Below are 10,492 nucleotides of genomic sequence, written 5' to 3' on the forward strand. Positions count from 1 at the left end.
TCTGCATTAGTGGCCCGCGTTTTAGCAGTATATAATTCTGAATAAAATACTTTGAAGCGGTTGTTTATTTATTTAGGATCGGTAAGCAAATCACCCGTTTTGGATTTGATTTTATGGATTGCACGACTCGCCTGTTCCCCTTTTAATTGTCTGGCCAGTAGCCTCTCTGGTTTATCGCCCAACTCAAAGTGTCTCTGTCTGAGCTTGAGTAGAAGCTTGCCAACATTTTCACTAAGAATACGAATATATTCATATTTTAAATTCAAGATTTTGTTGTAATCCTCTTGTAAGAGAGAGTTCCTGTAAGTCTGTTCAAGATTTAGAAGTGCATTTTCAATTTCTACCAATTGATGACGCTGTTCCCTTTTTTTGGAGACTTCAAAGGATATTATATGACCTCTTATTACTACCTTAAGGGTCTCCCAGGTTGCGGGTGGAGAGCCTGTCAAGATATGGGTCAAGGTAACAATTAAAATTTCCGCCCATTATCAAATTGGTGGTATTGAGGTCTGGAATTAAAGAAAACATTTGGCGGAAATAATTTGGATCATCAATGTTTGGACCGTATATATTCAGTAGTGTGACAGGAAGTGAATTGATATGTCCAGTAATCATAATATATCTGCCATTTGGGTCTGTAACCATTGAAACAAGTTGAAATGGGATATTCTTACGAAAATAATATCCCACGTCTCTGCTCCTTTACCTCAGCTCTAGCCTTGGATGTAAAAGGTGACTGATAAACTTGAGAGATCCAATTAGCTCTCAATCGCCTCTGCTCTGTAGCTTTGATGTGGGTTTCTTGGAGAAATATTATGTCTGAAGTCAAACATTTCAAATGCGCAAACACTTTACCCCGCTTAATTGGATGGCCAAGGCCACATACATTCCATGAGACCAACGTTATCTTACTCATATCGTCCTGTTTTACATTGTTAAGTCCTGACATATTCAGCTAAGAGAAGAAAAAAAGTCACACCATGGTGAAATGAAACAATATAAAAAATAAAAAGTCTGGCAGCTCTGGAAAACATTGAACATTAACGAACCCCGACCCCCTCCCCAAAAACACTTCCCCAAACAAAGCGTTACCTTCCCCCTCATTGTTTACCGAGGGCCGCCGGGCGTATGGCAAGTAAAATTGCCTCCCAGGCCCACTACCTAACCAGTCTATGAACATATAAACCAGCTAAGGCAAGCCAAGGGCTCCTCCGCTCATTCAAATAACGTTGAAAATGTCAAATTATACCGTCTTTAGGTGTGTTGAAGCAAACTGTTCTTTAATGCTCTCAGCGAATATTTCCTCTGTCCAGCAGGGTCATCCTGTCTGTTCATTTCCAGCGTTGCGTCTCAGGAGCCCTTCCACAAATGTCTTTGCATCTCCAGGGGAAGTGAAGACCTTCAGTTGCCCGTTGTGTTGAAGCTGGAGTTTGGCTGGGAAGCGCAGGCTGTATTTCACCTCCATCTCCCGCAGGGTCTGCATGACCTTGTGAACCCACGTCGCTGCTCCATTACCTCAGCTGTGTAATCCGGGAAGATAAAGACTCGCCGTCCATTGTACTCCAGAGTCTGTTCAATTCAATTCAATTCAATTCAATTCAACTTTAATGTCATTGCACAAATACTGAGTATGGGTACAACGAAATGCAGTTTTGCGTCAGTCCGTAGTAGTGCAATATAGAAATTTTTTTTAAAAGAGGATACAGAACAATAGAAAATGCAAAATAATTAAACAATGGGGACGGAGGGACCGGAGGAATCTATCGGCGGGACTCCGAGTTCAGCAATGCGATGGTATGATTGTAGAAGCTGTTCCTCATCCTACTGGTACGAGACCTGAGGCTCCTGTACCGCCTCCCTGATGGGAGGAGGGCAAACAGTCCATGATTGGGGTGGGAGGGGTCTTTAATGATCTTCCCAGCTCGTTTCAGACACCGTTTTCGGTGGAGGGCATCCATGGCAGGGAGCGGGGCGCCGATGATGTGCTGCGCGGTTTTCACCACCCGTTGTAGTGCCTTCCTGTCCGCAACAGTGCAGCTGCTGTACCATACCGTGAAGCAGGCGGTCAGGATGCTCTCGATGGTACACCTGTAGAAGTTGGTCAGGATCTGGGGGGACAGGTGGGCTTTCTTGAGCCTCCTCAGGAAGTAAAGGCGTTGCTGTGCCTTTTTGACCAGCTTGGAGGTGTTGAGGGACCAGGACAAATCCTCCGAGATGTGTACCCCGAGGAATTTGTAGCTGGAGACGCGCTCCACCTCAGTCCCGTTTATGTGGATGGGGGTATGTCTGCCCCCTCTGACCTTCCTGAAGTCGACAATAAGTTCCTTCGTCTTCTTGGAGTTGAGGACGAGGTTATTATTGGCACACCAGGTTGTCAGGTGCTGGACCTCCTCTCGGTAGGCTGACTCATCGTTGTCACTGATCAGTCCTACCACCGTGGTGTCGTCAGCGAACTTAATGATGGCGTTGGATCCGTACTTAGGGATGCAGTCGTGGGTGAAGAGGGAGTAGAGGAGAGGGCTGAGCACACAGCCCTGTGGCACGCCGGTGTTCAGTGTTATAGTGGTGGAGTTGAGGTTGTTGACCCTAACAGACTGTGGTCTGTTGGTGAGGAAATCCAGTGTCCAGTTGCAGAGGGAGGTGGAGATGCCAAGCCCGCTGAGTTTGGTGATCAAGCTGGCGGGGATGACAGTGTTGAAAGCGGAGCTGAAATCAATGAACAGCAACCTGATGTAGGAGTTGTTGTTGTCCAGGTGGGTCAGGGCAGAGTGTAGGGCCGCCGCTATGGCATCCTCTGTAGACCTGTTGGCCCGGTAGGCAAACTGATGGGGGTCCAGTGTGGGGGGGAGGCTGGCTTTGAGTATTATCATATATATATATATATCATATATATATTATCATATATTTCTCATGAAAGAAATGGACCCTGGCGATGAGTGTGCGAGGCCTGGCTACCTCCGCAGGTTTCGGCTGTTGGGTGCGGTGTGTACGGTCAATGATAAGTGGTTTTTGGAAGTGTGTCTCACCCAGCAGTTTTGGGATGAGGGCGGTGATAAACTCTGTTGGTTTCCCCTTCTCTTCCCCTGGAATACCCACGATTTTAATGTTATTTCGACGCGAACGGCCCTCTAGGTCGTTGATTTTTGCTCGCAGGAGGGTGTTTTCCCTTTGTATTTTGCTTATGTTTTTCTCCATTAGCGTCAGGCGGGCGTCATGCTCTCCAGCTATCTGATCCATGGAATCCATTCGGACCGTCAAGGCATTTTGTGAGGACTGAAGAGATGCAAACTTGGTTTCAAATTGGTCAAAGCCATCGTTGATGGCCTTTAAAATCGCATCCGACATCTCTCTCAGCATTGCACCTGTTGGTGCGGAATGATCACTTGCTTCTCCATTAGAGTCACAGTCTTCACCTTTGTTATCCAAGGTTGCTAGCGATTTTTGTTTAGCTCTTCCCTTGCGTGTGTCTGGCATTTGCATGGTTTTTTATGCAGGTCTGCACCACGCTGAGTTGGATAAACAGACTGTGAAAAGTTCTGAGAGCGACCTTGACTCAAAGACGGTAATTTTAAACAATTTAAACTGAACGGAGGGGAGGGGAGCTCTTGAAAACACGTCTTACTCCATCGCTGTACACTAGCGCCCTTTCTCAGCTTTCTTCCCCGATCGGGCTGACTCTTCTCGGTTGGGCTGAAGACTCAGCCTCTGTCGGTGGCTCTCTGGACCTGTCCGTGGCCTACACGGTACAAGGCCCTCACCCAACGTTGTGGCTTCTACTGGGGCTGGCCGTGGGCTACACGGTCCTCTTTTGTCGGTTGCTTTTCCAGACCTGTCCGTGGCCTTCACGGTACTAGGCCCCCACCCGACGTCTGTGGCTGATGCTTGAGCTTGGCTGTGGGCTGCACAGTCCTGGATAGATTCCAGGTAAGCTGACACCGTGCTTGGTGACCCTTACTGCCCCTGCTTGTTTTCCTAGCTCTTCCCTGAGCTGTTGCTTCCCGTTCCAACCTTTTTTTCTTTTGACTTGGTGCTGTTCCACTTGTTTCCAAATACTACTTCTATTTTTAACTTTGTTTTTGATTCTTCTTGCTGGCCTTGTTCTTATCTTCGTTCTTTTATCCTCGTCGCCAATTGTTGTGTATTCGGATGCTTTAAACAACTTGAAATAAGGCTCGGACACGGAAGTGATCTTACAAGCTTCTTTACTGCAGGACGCCACCTTGAGTCTCCCTTGAGTCTCCCGTGCATATGCGTACTTGCAGAAGACACCACAAGACAACAATTACTTATGCTAATTATCCCATACCAAAAAAGGGCTACGATACCAAAATATCGATATCATGCTAAGGATTAATAAGGCATTGGTCATGCCGCATTTAGAGTATTGTGAGCAGATCTGTGTGCCATATCTGAGGAAGGAAGTGTTGGCAGTGGAGAGGGTCTAGAGGAGGTTTACTAGAATGTTCCCAGGAATGATCGGGTTAACATGAGCATTTGAAGGCACTGAGCTTGCACACGCATTAGTTTAAAAGCCTGAAGGGGTCCCTCATTGAAACTTGCAAAATAGTGAACGGCATGGATATAGTGGATGTGTCGAGGATGTTTCCAGCTGTGGGGGAATCTAGGACCAAAGTCCACAGCCTCAGAATTAAAGGACATAAAGGTCGAAGAAATGAGATAAGGGTGGGTTGTGTAGAGTGTTAGTGAATCTGGGGAATTCGTGGCCACACTTGGCTTTGGAGGCCGTCATCATATATATTTTAAGGCTGGGATTGACAGATTTTCTGATTAATAAGAGTGCCATGAGTTATGGGGCGAAGGAAAGATAGACCATCCATGATTAAATAGAGGAGTAGTCGATGGGCCGAATGGCTCTACTCTTCTTCTAGAACGTATGGACAAATTACTAAAACCGTCAGACTTAATTTTAAAACCACGGTACCCCATGAGTCAGTGAATCCGGTAATGACCTCGGCGGAAGTTAAACAGAAAATGATCGAGTAACTCTGCTTGTCAGGCGGGATCTCACGATAAAAATGATAAATGATGATTCGGGTAGAGACCGTTTATCCTGATGTAGTTCCTCGCAGAATTGTGGTCATTACTAGTTTGTGAATTGCATATTCAATATATTTGCTTCAGAGTCAGAAATGTTTGTGCAATGAAATGAGACACGTTGCAGAATGAAATAATCCGTTCACTTTCGTACATAGAAATGCCCAACTAAGGTCCTCCTTGAACATTCAATGTTGCTAAATGTATGTTCGTACATTCTACAGGTAACCTGTTGGCAATCGTCATTCTCTCCCGGGGAAAGTGTGGCCTCTCCAAATGTATCACCATCTAACTGGTATCCATGGCCGTAGCTGATCTAATGGTTCTGAACTTCGAGGTAATTCTCTACGAGATGATGATGGCTATTTTCCCTATTCATTCCTGAATTTGTAGTCTGAACATGGTGAATATTATGACTTCCATTGATTGCTCTGTCTGGCTAACTGTAGCTTTCACCTTCGATCGATTTGTCACCATTTGTAATCTGAAGATACGTTCAAAATATTGCACAGAGAAAACGGCGGCTTTAGTGATAGCAGCGACGTGTATCTTAAGTTTTATTCAAAATGTCCCGGTGTATTTTGCCTATTAACCTCGAGAAATAATTGACAACGTACCTTGGTCCTGTGCCCTAATCGCAGATTTCTTTACCTTACCGGTATGGTTAGTATTTTGGTCGGTCGAACCCATTCTAACCCCAATTGTGCCATTTCTACTGATCATCCTCCTCAACGCTCTGACTGTCAGGCACATTATCCAGGCCAACAGAGTGAGGAGCGGTCTCCGCGGGAGCAACACTGACGAAAGTGTCGCAGATCAAGAGGTGGAGAACAGGAGGAAGTCCAGTATTCGACTGCTGGCCATATCTGGTAGCTTCGTACTATTGTGGATGGTTACCTTCGTGTGTTTTGCATGTGTCTACTTCATGGACGTTCAGCTTCTCGCAACAGATTACAAAGACCCATTTACAATTGCAGAACAGACCGGGTATATGATCAGGTGTCTGAGCGCTTGCACCAACACGTTTATTTATGGAGTGTCGCAGAACAAATTCAGGGAAGAATTTAAAACTGTAATTAAAAATAATGTCGTTTTATTTTCTAATTCAATAAAGTGTCTTTAATTTCTCAGTGAATCTGTGAACTGGGTCCCTTAATTTGAGGAAGGACATTCTTGTTATTGAGGGAGTGCAGCGCAGGTTTACAAGGTTAATTCCCGGGATGGCGGAACTCTCATATGCTGAGAGAATGGATCAGCTGGGCTTGTACACTCTGGAGTTTAGAAGGATGAGAGGGTATCCTATTGAAACATATAAGATTGTTAAGGGCTTGGACACACTAGAGGAGAGAACACATGTTCCCGATGTTGGGGGAGTCCAGAAACAGGGGCCACAGTTTAAGAATACGGAGTAAGCCATTTAGAACAGAGAGTTGTGAGTATGTGGAATTCTCCGCCTCAGAGGGCGGTGGAGGCAGGATCTCTGGATACTTTCAAGAGAGAGAGCTAGATAGGGCTCTTAAAAATAGCGGAGCCAGGGGATATGGGGAGAAGGCAGGAACGGGGTACTGGTTGGGGATGATCAGCCATGATCACTTTGAATGGCGGTGTTGGCTCGAAGGGCCAAATGGCCTACTCCTGCGCCTATTGTCTATTGTCTATTGTCTATTGGTATTGAAGTGTCTTTGTCTTCCATGTTTAATTACTGCAACTTTCGTTCCGAGAATGTGATCTCATCATTGAGTCTATGCCGGCTGCGAGAGCAAACACTTCAGTTCTATTCCGTCCCATACCTATATCCAATTCATCCTCTTACATGACAAGGAAATGCCCACTTAGCATCATATCACAGACGTCATTTACTCTGCCAACCAATTGCGTCATTGGGACGTGCGATAAAACTGGTGCCCGAGTGAGACCTGTGCTCTGTTCATGAAGGAACAGCAGATACTGGTTTAAGTAGCAATGAGAGACACAAGATTCTGGAGTAACACAGCGGAACAGGCAGCATCTCTGGAGCATGGCTGTCCCGCTGCGGTACTCCATCATCTTGTGTCTATCCAGAGAACTCACTGTGGTGGAATTACGTTACGTGGGGAATCTTTACAGATTTCATCAGAGGTCAGGATGGGAAGGAGTCTGCATGCGCATTAGCTACTGGTAGATAAGGCCCTTTGCTCAATAATGGCATTATTTATCCAACAATATGCAACAGCAATTATGAATTCTTGTTAGGATTGCATGTAAAACTCATGATAAATCTGGGGAAGTTAAAATATTTTACCTTTGGGGTGGAGGTACAAGGAATGAAGACTACAAGTATAGATTTATTACTGCATTATTTGAAAACAATAAAATCCTCATTTATCCATTGTGTCACCGGTTATAAAAAGCCTGTCGGCAGTGTGAGTCATTGAAACATTCTGGATTCTCTCACAGTATTACGCATTATATAATGTTAATGTCTAGAATAAAAGGACATAGAAACATAGACACATAGAAAATAGGTGCAGTAGGCCATTCGGCCCTTCGAGCCTGCACCGCCATTCAATATGATCATGGCTGATCATCCAACTGAGTATCCCTCACCTGCCTTCTCTCCATACCCCCTGATCCCTTTAGCCACAAGGGCCACATCTAACTCCCTCTTAAATATAGCCAATTTTACTTCGGAGTCACGTGAGTGACTACGTGAAGAACCCGCTCAGTGCGCAGGCGCGGCATTACGCCAGCAGTGCTACAGCGGCAGCGGGAGTTAGTCTCTCCCGCAACAGATGAAACGGACCGTCAGGTGAGTACCCTGAGGTCGGGTTTTCTTTTACAGGGTAGGCCCCTTTTTCTGCTTGTGTTTTACAGGCAGAGAAAAAGGCTCTGGAACAAAACTGTCCCCCGTTCGAGGAGGAACGTTTTCCGTCGGGGGGAAGGGGGGCAGCAACAGGCGGTAGGAGCGACCCGGTGTTCCGTAATTCCCCGACACCGTGCCGAGGCCAGCCCGATAGCGGGCTGGATGTATAGCCACCCGAAGAGGCATCCGGCAGGTGTTCCCGATTTGGGACGGGACGTCTCTCCACCCGCACGGGGGGAGAGAGAGCCGCCTGAGCCGCTGGAGCGGCTCTCGGTGCAGGTGCCTGCGAGACGCGCTGCTTGAGGGGCGCTCTCGCTTCTACAAAGCACAAAAGCTCCAGAAGAAGGCGGTAGGAACATTTACCGGGCGCACCTCTATCCCCACACCGCGCCGAGGCCATTCCCGCTAGTGCCTGAGCTGCGGGCTGGATGTTGAGCCATCCGAAGAGGCATCCGGCCGGTGGCTTCCGACTTGTCGGAGGGGACGTCTCTCCACCCGCATGGGAGAGAGACAGCCGCCTGAGCCGCTGGAGCGGCTCCTGGAGCAGGAGCTCCTGCGAGACACGCTACGGGAGTGGCAGTCTCGCTGGAGGGTTCAGGCATACCCTCCACAGTGCCTAGGCACTGCCCATCGCTTCCTCCTTAGTGTGGTTAGCTTTGGGGTGACCAGTGGCTGGGCTGGTCATGAAGAGGGGTCACTGGCTGAACAAAATCGGGAGTATGCTTGAGGTACACGATCAGGAAGAGCTGCTGGATGTGGCCGCTATGTGGCTCCACCACTAGCGAGATGGCTTTTCAGTCTCAACTGATGGCCAGCTTACTACCTGTCTTTTCCAAAAAACCTCTCCAAGACAGGTAGCCATGAGGCGTTGGTTTTATCACGGCTCCCCTAAATTGCATTTACTCAAAGTGCCCACCATTATTGGGGGATACATTGAGCAGCGCATTTAACCTAAATATTTTAAAAATGCATTTGGTACCCTGACGTCGGCTATCATGTCCACCACACTAAACCAGACAGCAGTACCTCAACGTGTCCACCAGGTGCGTCTAACTCATGGTACTGGTGAAAGCTCGGGGCCTGCATGCCAAACCCGTAGCATTTTAGGCCACGGCCCAGAGCAGGCCCCAGGGAAAATGCGCCACCCCCCAACAAACATCGTCCCTACAAGAACAAGGAACCAGAACCCGAAGAAAACAACAATGAAGACAGATAAGTATGGATCCTACCATCACATAAAGGTTAAGGGTTGTACTAACAAGGGGTGGGTGAATCACGCCTGGTTAGGAAGCTATCACTCTTGTTAGTTGTATACAAAAAAACAAATACAAGGGGAATAGAATTAATATCTTGCCACCAATTCAGCAAGCACCCCAAGGGGTCTACCCTCCCACGATGGTGAATGTCGCACCATCGTTGATAAACCACTTGAGTATTTCACCAGGTATACCCATTCATGGGATTTGTAACTACTACCATGGATCCAAAGATACTTTATGGTAGACATCGACCTTAAAGATGCACACTATTCAGTACCTTCTCATATAAGTTTCGGATATACCGCAATTACCTGGATGGAGTAACCATGATGAGCGTTGCGGCATTTAAGTCAAAGTTATCCAGAATCAACTAGCCCTGACACGTAGAAACATTCCGTCATGGCATGTCCATATATTAACGACAAACTATCCTTGGATACAGCTTTAGCTGCATCGCTTCTCGGCCTTTTTGGCTAAGATCAAGTGTAGTATCTGTTCTTATCAGTTTAATAATCTGATACGTCCCTTATCTAGGGACCATATATTAAATTGAAATTTGGAACAGGGAGATGGAATAGGGGCTTGCTCCGTCCACTCCACGCATCGACCCAGTATTGCAGTGCCTCTGGGAACGGTGCACAAAATATATATCCAGATATTTACGTTGAACATCCACAACTTTGTTATCTGGTATTCATTAAGACTATCAGTCATGGTGCATTAACCACCAATCAACTACGTGGCAAAGTAATTGGGATATAGCAGCATTACCAGCTACGGAACTTTGTACCTTTCCTATGAGCTGAGATACTAGTGTTCAAAACTGTAAAGGCGTGATTACTGACACACTGTAAGCTTTACTGTGAGTTTAATATAGCACATGGCACACACGTCCCAGCACTGACTGCATCCAGCCTTCAGACGTACTGGAACCTAGTGGGAGGAACAAAGGGAGGATACTACAGTTACACTAATATGATGGGGCGTGGTTAGTGGTGATGAGGTAACTACATTATAGGTTGCATGCATAACCCATCTACATCCTTTCCCTTACAATTCAAACAAGTTACTATAGTAGCAGGTTTATTATACAGTACCTGCAAAGCTAAGCATATTCTCCGTAGCGAGCCGGAGGTTTTACAATCCGACCCGAGCGAGTGCGCACAGCACCTTCACCCTCCCCGCCCGAAAGAATAGGAGGAGGGACAGGAACAGAAACAGGAGGGGGAGAGAAGATGGGTGGGGAACCCAGCTTGAAGGGGGAACGGAGAGGCACAGGTGAGCCAGGTGAGAATGAAGGGGTAGAACGAGCTGAAGTTGGAGAGAGAGAAGACCT

General features: G+C 46.8%; 1 non-coding gene across 1 annotated transcript; it reads left to right on the forward strand.

The window, feature by feature from the left end:
• Positions 1-9,608: 9,608 nt before the first annotated feature.
• On the forward strand, positions 9,609-9,801 carry LOC116969462. The gene has a single exon (XR_004410767.1). It is a non-coding gene; the product is annotated as a U2 spliceosomal RNA (small nuclear RNA).
• The last annotated feature ends 691 nt before the right edge of the window (positions 9,802-10,492 follow it).

The sequence above is a fragment of the Amblyraja radiata genome, unplaced genomic scaffold, assembly GCF_010909765.2.
Source record: "Amblyraja radiata isolate CabotCenter1 unplaced genomic scaffold, sAmbRad1.1.pri S46, whole genome shotgun sequence".
In the NCBI taxonomy this organism is placed as follows: Eukaryota; Metazoa; Chordata; class Chondrichthyes; order Rajiformes; family Rajidae; genus Amblyraja; species Amblyraja radiata.